This window comes from Alexandromys fortis, unplaced genomic scaffold, assembly GCF_014885135.2.
Source record: "Alexandromys fortis isolate MF-2015 unplaced genomic scaffold, M_Fortis_MF-2015_v1.1 scaffold_11, whole genome shotgun sequence".
Classification (NCBI taxonomy): Eukaryota; Metazoa; Chordata; class Mammalia; order Rodentia; family Cricetidae; genus Alexandromys; species Alexandromys fortis.
Window position 1 is genome coordinate 2818170 of NW_026067912.1, and position 9565 is coordinate 2827734.

Here is a 9565-nt window from a genome sequence, read left to right on the forward strand (position 1 = left end):
TTTCCTCCACTCGAATTCTGTCTCCAGTGGATGGGGTTTAGCTGCAGCTCTACCCACAATTGTGGAAAGAAAGGTGCTTGTCCTATTTTGCATATCAATACGTACAAGTGTTTGTATTTTTTGAACTGTAAGCACTCTATATTCTTTAGGTCTTCAGGGGTGCTGGTTGAACTTCCTGCATTACCTTTTAGGAAACCTCAGTTTGGCCAAATTCTTAAGCAGACTTGAAATTCTTTTAACATTGGCCCCTGGGAAAGAAAAAAAAAAAACAAAACAAAAAAAAAAAACAAAAAAAAACAAAGAATCTCTCCACACTGTAAATAGTTGCTTCGCGTTCCTGCCTCACATACCTTAAACATGACGTGTAAACTGACTCACACACTATGGTGAGGCCCGAACCCACGCACCGCGGGCACTAAGGGGAAGAACCCACAGTGAGAGCTGCTTTCTTGCTCACTTACCTCACAGGTTAAACACGGCTGAGGTTGAGAGGAAGATTGAGGTTTAAAATGGCAGAGTCAGAAGCACTAAGGTAGGCATAAGAGGCTGTAGCTGGCATGAGGCGGCCACTCCAGGCAGGAAGGAGGAGGGATATTGCTCAGGGTCTATGATAACAGGTTGATGCTCCCACTACTGGAAATCCTAGACTCTAGGACCTGGAAAAGCATATCAAGGCACTACTGGCCTTTCCCACACCCTTCCTTCTAATTGTAACAGAGTTAATGGGAAGGAAGGAAAACTCCTAAAACCAAGCTTCCGCTTAGGAGCCCAGCCCAGCCCACTCTATAGGCAAGAAACTAAAGATAAGGGAACCAGCATGTCAACAGCTATTTCTTGGAGGCTGTGACAGCTACCTCTGCTATGGTAAAACTACAGTTGATCGTGTAAATGTGAAAACACCCAGAACTTAGTATAACTGACAGCATTCGATATATACATTAAATAATGGCAGCTAATAGTCCTGGTCAAGACTACCATAGCCAGAGTCAGAGCTTGGGGGGGGGGGCTTCCACCCCTTCTAACTTGGGGCAGCAGATGAACAGTGTATGGGCCAACTCTGATTGGGCCAGGGGGACAGGCACAAAGTATGTGGGCTCTTCGTTGGCTCCAACCACCAAAGACCAAAGAATTAGCCAATCTCTGTAATGGCTATGTCCGCCTTTGCGCTCCTTCTGCCGTTGAGTTGTAAAGCTCTTAGACAAAGAGAATGCAAGAGTTTCTTCCTCCCCTGGGGACCCCTTCCTCCTTCGAGAATTTTCCCTCTCTCTTTCTCTCAATTTCTCACGTTCTGAAATCATTAAGAAAGCCTGGTTCTGCTTTGCACAACTCCCACGAGAGTCCACATCATTAATCTTTGGTGTGAGTCAAGAAGGTGTCTGAACTTGGCAGCTTAGGTCCCTGGACCACATCCAGCAGGCGATGAAAGGTGCAGTTGTGCTGAAGAATTCTCACTGTGCGGCTTTTCTTTTCCAAGTTAAGGCGTTGTGTGCAGTAAGTCTAATTCTCCCTTCCACTCATGGCCGCGTAACATTGCATTGTACATATCTACCGTGTATTTTTCCTCCATGGTCCTCCATGCATGGGCATTGGGCTTGTTTCAACTTATTGCCTATTGAAATAACACTTTTTTGAGCTGGGCAGTGGTGATGCATGCCTTTAATCCCAGCACTCGGGAGGCAGAGGCAGGCCGATCTCTGCAAGTTCAAGGCCACCTTGATCTAAAAGAGCTAGATCCAGGACAGGCTCCAAGGCTACAGAGAAATCCTGTTCCAAAAAAACAAATAACACTTTTTGAACTATCAAGTGTAGTTTTGCTTGAAGATGCTTCCAGTCCTCATGGGTACAGCCTTAGGAGTGGAATTATTGAGTCCCATGGCAGCTCTGTCTTCAACGTTCTGAGAATACAACATTGAGGACACAACTCCTTTCCACAATTGTAATAGAAGTCTGCTTGTTCATTCCCGGTTGCCCAGACCATGAAATAATTACTCAGAAACTATATTATTTGCAATACTGTTTGCCCAGTAGCTTAAGTGTATTTCTGGCTAACTCTTATATCCTAAACTAACCCATCTCCATTAATCTGTGTATAGCCACGAGGCTGTGGCTTACCTGGTAAAGTTCCATCGGGCGTCTGTCTCTGGTGGGGCTACATGGCTTTTTGGGGGGTGGGAGGATTTGAGACAGGGCTCTTCTAGAACTCACTTTATAGACCAGGCTGGCCTTGAACTCAAAGATCCACCTGACTCTGCCTCCTAAGTATTAATATTAAAGGTGTGCACCACTAACCCCCCCCCCAAAAAAAACAAAAGAACAATAACAACAACAAAATCCCAAGCTGATCCAGCCTTTGGTGTGTCCATTTCTGAAGATCAGAGCATGTTTCTTTCCTTCTAATGTAATTCTGACATTCTGTCTTAGTTTCATTGTCATGGAGTGAGCACTCCATGCTTGAAATGAAATGTAGATGCAATAGAAATTCTTAAGACACTGCTTTGTAAATGATCAATTACTTCAGTGTAAAATGTCCAGAGAAAATTGTTACCATTTCATTCCACTGACTATTACAACACTTTTTTTTATTGCTGTTGAAAACAACAAAACAGCTTAATGTGTTCACTAAAATAATATAAAAGCAAGACTTTTTTGCCTTCCTAAATAAATGTCAATATTTTCTCCTTGCTTCACTGCATCTCCTAAGTGATCAGGCAAGGGCCCTGATGGAAACACAACAGAGTGAATTGTAGTTATAGACCTCAGGGGAGAGTTTCACAAACACACGCTTTATAAGTGAGGCTTTTTATCAGTAGATTGATTCCATTTTATCTCATCTCTGCACAAAATGTAGTATTTTGATGCTGCTGCTTAACAAGACTCTTCTATTGTATTGATTCAGAAAATGGAAATCATTTTTCCCTCTCGGAGGGTTTTGCGATTTCTCATGTTCATCTTCCCTGGGGTGGCTATTTGGTTACACAGCTGCTCACATGGGAGATCAATAGAGCTAAAAGTTTTAAGAGCATGTTTAGAGATGAACCTAAAAGTAAATTTAATTTTCTTTGGTCTATAGATCACATAAGGATGAGGCTTCAATTGTTGGCCTTTCACAAGGCCACAGTAACAGGAAAAGCAGCTGAATTCTGAATTTTATACAAGCGGTTGTAGCACGGGCAGGATTTAAAGTTAAAAGTTCACGTCTGCATACTGGGGACTGTATTTGCATTAAGGGACATTGGGGCTGAAGGGACAACTCAATGGTTCAGAGTGTGTGCTGTTCTTGCAGAGGACCCGAAATTGGTTCCCAGCACCTATGCAGACAGTTCGCAACTGCCCGTGACTCCAGCTGGCCTCTAAGGACACTTGCACACACATTGCATACACTTACACAGACATATACACATATATAAAAATAAAACAAATGTTTTTAAAGAAATATATGTGTGTGTGTGTACACACACACACACACACAGATTTTTATTTTAAAATTTGTCTTAAGGCAATTTTTTATCCTGCATGACTTAAAAGAGGCAATCAAGGGAAACTTACATCTAAAAATTTCTTCTACCTAACATGTTACATAGATCCTTAGGGATGTGAGTTTTCTTTTAGACATCACAATCTTACACTTATTAAAAAAACAAAATATACCTTGAAAGTAAGGAAAAAGGACGCATGTGATCGCTTGGTGTCTTCTTGGGGTGGCACATGGTGCTGGCAGGTGAGATTGGGGCATCACTCCAGAAGGCAGCAGGGGAAAGCAGTGACAAACTTCTTGATTCCCTCTCAGGGATGCACAGATGGGTCTTGGCTCACAATGGCTTTCCTTATCAGTGAATGCCCTGTAAGAAAAAAAAATGCATTTACTACACACTGGGCATCATAGCTGAGCCACCAGTCAGCTGCAGAGGATATGTTTCCTCTCCTGAACGCATGGCTGGCCAGCAGCTTTGGCTGGCTCTCCTGACCTGCATCACAAGACTGCCTTCAAATAGACCTGGGGGAAAAAATAAAAATTCAAAAAGTTAGCAAAGTTCAAAGACCATGAGCTGTCTCAGTGGATAAAAGCACTTTGCTGTGTAAGCCTGGCAACCTGAGTTTGATCCCTAGAAGGCAGGTAAAGGTGAGAGGGGATACCTGCTTCCTGGGATGGCTCCTCCACGTTCAACCACCCTCTCAACTCACATCGTATGCCCACCACAATAATGGCTTATTTAAGTTGTTCTCTTAAAACTGGAAAATTATAAGTCAAACTATTATCAATTTGGAGATCTCACTTCCTCTTTAAGAGAAGAGGCCTTTGTCTAGCTTCTGGCACCTAGCACAATTTGTGCCACTTAGCCTGAGGAGTGTTGAGTGAACAGTTTCGATTTGAACACACAGACACTAACTGTAACCATAACAGTAACTAACTGTGTTAGTTCCTTTTCTGTTGCTGTGACAAAATATGCGACAAAGAAGCGCTGAAGGAAGCAAAGATTTATTTCATCTCATATGAGAGGAAATAGCAGGGAAGACATTCGGGGCCCGAGTGTGAGGCAGCGACTCACACCCATCTGCAGCCAGGAAGGGACATTTACCTGAGGAGGAAAAACCAAGCCTTAACGTGAGTGGCGCCAATCTGTGGGCTGGAGTCCCAGACTGAATACAAATGGAAAACGGAAGAGGTGAAGTGAGTAGCAGCGTTCATCGCTCCCTGTCTGCATCTGCAATGTGACCAGCTGCCTCACACCGCACTCCCCTCAGCTAGGGGGATGGAAAGATCCTCCTGGTCAGGACCGGTCCTCCCTCCTCAGTTAATCTACCAGGAAAGGTTCATTCAGACTCAGGGGTGTGTCCTCTAGGAGATTCCAAATCCAGGCTGGCTGACAATGAACTTTAAACCGCAGCTAAACTCCTCGTTAAGGGTTTTATTTTTAAAGACAGAAAACATCCTGATGACAAAATATACTCATTCCTTCACATTTTAAGTAGGATTTTGATGTCAGTTTTCTGAGAGTTTGGAGTACTTGAACCTCTCTTTTTGTGTAGTATAATTTAAATCTTTTCCAGGGTCATGATCTGAATTATTTCTTTGAAGATTTAGTTTTATTAGCTTTAAGTGTGTGTGTGTAGGTACCCCTGGAGGCTAGAGGGGTCTGATTCTCCTGGAGGTGAAGTTACAGGCAGTCATGAGCCACCAGACGTGGGTGCTGGGAATCAAACTTGGACCCTCTACAAGAACACTATTCAGTCTTAACTGCTGGGCCGTCTCTCTAGATCCCAATGACTTATTTCAATCCCATTGTTGCATTATATAATTTGGAGAAATAAAGGAAATATAAAATAATCATAATGGAGGCATATATAAGCTAGAACAAATAACAGGAGGAAGATTAAGTATTTAAAGAGCATTGTAGAGTTATACTGTTTATTGTAACAGTAGCTACCAGCCATGTGCTATGGAGAACTTGAAATGTGGCCAATATGAGCTAAAAAGGCTTTGAGTGTCATGTGCACATCAGAGTCAGGATAACTTAGTAAGAAGAAAGCTATCTGGAGCCTCCCTCTTCTTGTCAGAAGTTGTCTTTACTTCTGTATTCCCAGATGCAGAGCTGCCTTGTGCATTGAGCACATTGGGAGCAGGCTCTTGGCAAGACCTGACTGAGTGTGACACGGCCAGAAAGGTCATTCAGAAAGGTCTAAGAAGAAGGTGATGAACGATAGTATAAATCTTTTGTCTTCAAGAAGAAATAAAGAGCAGATGCCAGGTAGGGCAGGCTTCACTTTAAGTGATTCCTCATTCCCCAACTTCTTTCCTGTGGCTCAAGTCTTCCTGGACTCATGCAATGTTGTATGATCACTGGAAATTATTCCACTTGAAATACTTTTTTTTTTTTTTTCAAAAATGGAAGTCATTATATTTGAACATGCTTCGTTCTCCCTTCATGTATTTATCTGGAAGATAATCTATAGCATTTTATTCCATTAGTGGTAGGTGTAGAAGGCTGCTTTATAAATCACTGGGAAACAGACACATCGAATAGACAGCTACCGAGCAGTCACCATGTGCCACGCAATTGGGCTTGTGAGAGAAATACCATTATGCCACTTTTACTTATTTACTAGATTTGCTTATTTACTTTATTTACTAGAACTAAAGCAAAAAGTGCTTAAGTAACACGTCCAAAGGATTATCTTTAGGAAGTCGGGAAGCTGTGGCCTGGTACACAAACGATCCTTCAGTATTGCTCTATTCTGTGGTCTTTGATAATTTCAGATATGCGAATGTTGTAATTTTATTTTTATGCTTGCCATGTAGAAATTCAGGACAAGTTGATCATTCATCTTGTTGGCTACCCACCCTCTGCCCAGAGAAATGCAGTCCATTCAGGGACTGGGAGAAAGCATCAAGGTTCGGTTTGTTGGTCTCTGAAAAGAATTGCAGCTGCAGGAGACCCCAAAACAGAAACAAGTCACATGTGACTGTGACGGTGGTGCCCCCTTTTGCTCTGCGTCCCATGTGCTCCCAAGAAAAAAAACCTTCATGAGGGTGTGCTCTGTAGCATACTGCTTACAGTCCAAGAATGGGGACCTGATTGATACTCCCAGAACCCTTGTAAAGAAGCTGTTCGTGTGGACACATGTTTGAAATCTCACTGCTAGAAAGGCAGATTTTTGGGGCTCACTTGCCAACTACCCTAGTCTAAATAGTTAGCTCCAGGACAGTGAGAGATTCTGTCTCCAAAAAAAAGATGACGTGGACAGTACCTGAGGAAGGATGATACCCAAGGTTTAACTTCTGGCCTCTGACATGCACAGATATGGATGTTTAAATATATCTGTATACACATATGCACCTCTGTGTGTGTGTGCATGGATGCATGTGTTTGTATACACACGTGTGTGTGTGTTTGTGTAATTGCCATAATGGCCCAGAATCAAGAAAAGAAGGACTTCCCATAATTCATACAATACTGAGCTTTTCATAGCAGAATTGGGATGTGTAGACCCCCATGTCTGAGATAGCATTACCGGTTTTGTTCATTTATTTATTTTAATTTTATTATGTGTATGAGTGGTGTATTGTATGCATGTATGTTGCATGTGTACCACATACCCCTCCACATGCCTGATACACACAGAGACCAGCAGAGGGTATTGTATTTGCTGGAACTGGAGCCGTAAATGATTGGGAGCCACCATGTGGGTGCTGAGAATTGAACCCTGGTCCTACAGAAAACCAGCCAGGGTGTTTAATGGCAGAGACATCTCTCCAGTCTCTTATTTCTGGGTTGGTTTTGGTCTTGGTTTTTCAAGACAGGGTTTCTCTGTAGCTTTGGAACCTGTCCTGGAACTCACTCTGTAGACCAGGCTGGCCTTAAACTCAGAGATCCACTTGCCTCTGCCTCCTGAGTGCCACCACCACCACCCGGCCTATAGAAACATACCCAGGCTAGCTTGAGTGCAAAAGTGTGGCTGGAGGCTTCAGAGAGGTCTTAGAAGACACAGCACTCTCCTCGGGGTGCCGGTCAACCATTGTCTAGATGCACCAATTTTTTTTGTCTATTGCCTACTGAAGGACATTTCAGTTCCTTTCAAATTGTGTAATAAAGCTACTATAGTTTTGTGATGAGATCTGGGCATGTGGACTTCTTTGGTTAGTTTGGTGTCTGATGTGGACAGATCAGGTTGGGGCTGAATAGAGGATGCACAGGTCAGGCTGGACCTAAAGGCTGAAAATGGCTTAGGTGGCATGAAGTCTAGGGGACACGGAGGACTGGGACGTACTTCCTGGTCCAAGCCTGGAGTATCGGGGTAGATGTGGGTGTTGGGAAGGGCTTGTGGAGGGGGGACCAGGCAGACTCATGCAGCTAGACTCTGGAGAAAGATGTGTAAGGATCTGGCTAGGTGAGCAGGTTGGATGCAGCAAGGGAGGGGCCTGTGGGTCCCAAAGTTCCTATAAATATCCATGGTGCAGATTCTTGTGTAGTCATAACTTTTTAACTCCACTGGGTAAATACTAATGAACCTGTTACATCATACAGCAAGAATAGATGTAGCTTCACATGAATCACATTCATTTCTATATTAATCAGAGACTGAAATATTTTAGATACATTAGATTGAATAAAATATCCTACTCATCTCTTCTGTTATTGCTTACTCAGGGCGGGATACTGAGAACTTGAAGTTATCCATTTATTCTTCTGTTGAAAGAATACTGTTTAAAAAGTAAACTACTGGAGTTTATATATAATCCTCCACTGATTTATGCTGTAACCTTAAGCACTTAACATACAGTATCTTGGTGTCCTTATCTGCTCAGACAATATTCAACCTGAATGAAAAACATTTACTATGGTATATATTGATCTTGGCAAGTGTCAGGTAATCACCAACTTGATAGTGTGATAACCAGTAGTGTGATCAAACAGTAAGTTTATTCTCAGCCCAGATTTGGACGTGGGACTTGTACTGGTTAGATTTTATTATCACCGTGAAGCAAACTAGAACCTCCTGGGGAAAGGGACTCACTCTCCATTGAGGAACCGCCTACATCACATTGGCTTCTAGAGATGAGGTGATTTCTTGATTACTAATTGGTGGCTGAGGGACCATCCCACGATGGGTGGTACTGTCCCTACGCCAGTGTATATGAGCTATATAAGAAAGGTAGCTGAGAATAAACCAGTGAGCTAGAGGGTAAAACAGTAAGAACATTCCTCCATGGCTCCTGCCTTGACTTTCCCCAGGGAAGGATTGTGATCTAGAAGTGTAAGCCAAAATAAGCGTTTTCTTCCCCCAAGTTGCTTTTGGCCACACTGTATTATCTTAGCAACAGGAAGCAAGCCAGAACAGGATATCACTTAAAAAACGGAAGGGCTGCTAGAGCCGTGTATTGCCCCCTTTCTTTCTCTTCCTTTCTCCACCCTCTGCAGTGAAAAGCAAGCAGGTTGCTGGTTAATGTTTCTAGATTCCTTCCTCTTGGTCATGCCAAGAGGGAATAGTAGCAGCCATCACATATGGTAAACTTTGCTTGGCAACAAAGGTAGACACATGTATGACTTGGGGTTGATATGCGTAATGTGGTGCAGTTGAGGTGTGGATCCCCAGGAAGCAGAGACTAGTGAGAATGCTCTTGAGAGGAACATGGGAATGAGGTCGCCCCAATTTCTGTTAGTCTCACGCTATGAGCACTTGCTCATGAACATGCTCTCACCATCGCCATGGGGTGCTGCAGCTCAGAGGCTTCTTAACAGGACTGAACCACTGCAGGCCCCACACCATCCAATCTCATAAATGAGTGGTTCTCAACCTGTGGCTCGCAACCCTGTTGGGGTCAAACAACCCTTTCACAGGCATCGCTAAGATCATCTGTGTAGCAGATATTTACATTACAATTCGTTAACAGTAGTGGAATTGCAATTATGAAGTAGCAATGACAATAATTTTATGGTTGGGGATCACCACAACACGAGGAAGTATATTAAAGGGCCACAGCATTAGGAAGATTGAGAACCACTGTCATAAAGCCCCTTTCTTCATTATTTTCCATGTCTTGGGTGTTCTGCTGTAGTCGTAAAAG

General features: G+C 43.1%; 1 long non-coding RNA gene across 1 annotated transcript; it reads right to left on the minus strand.

Annotated features, from left to right (window-relative positions):
• Positions 1–1247: 1247 nt before the first annotated feature.
• LOC126499481 (uncharacterized) lies at positions 1248–4726 on the minus strand. The gene is made up of 3 exons (XR_007591088.1): positions 4578–4726; positions 3649–3839; positions 1248–1764 (listed from the first exon to the last, which is right to left on the minus strand). It is a non-coding gene; the product is annotated as an uncharacterized lncRNA (long non-coding RNA).
• Positions 4727–9565: the final 4839 nt, after the last annotated feature.